Genomic DNA, 318 nt, shown 5'->3' on the forward strand with positions numbered 1-318 from the left:
CTACTTAAAGACCATGTTCTTTTATTTCTTTTTTTTTAGGCGAGGCAACCCTTGGTTGACCTCACAGATTGCAAGGACCTTGTCAGCTTACGATCCCTTATTTTTTAGGTCTACAGCACCTGGTCTTCCTAGGTGGTCTCCCATCCAAGGACTAACCAGGCCCGACCCTGCTTAGCTTCCGCTAAGCGGACGGGATGGGGCTTGCGCAGGGCGGCGTGGCGGTAGACCTTCTAAGAGCATTTTAGAGCCACGTGAGAAACGGTAGCAAGTCCCCGGCCCTCAGATGCTGTATTCCCGGCCACGGACCCCAGCCTCGCC

The sequence above is a fragment of the Pteropus vampyrus genome, unplaced genomic scaffold, assembly GCF_000151845.1.
Source record: "Pteropus vampyrus isolate Shadow unplaced genomic scaffold, Pvam_2.0 Scaffold672, whole genome shotgun sequence".
Lineage (NCBI taxonomy): Eukaryota > Metazoa > Chordata > Mammalia > Chiroptera > Pteropodidae > Pteropus > Pteropus vampyrus.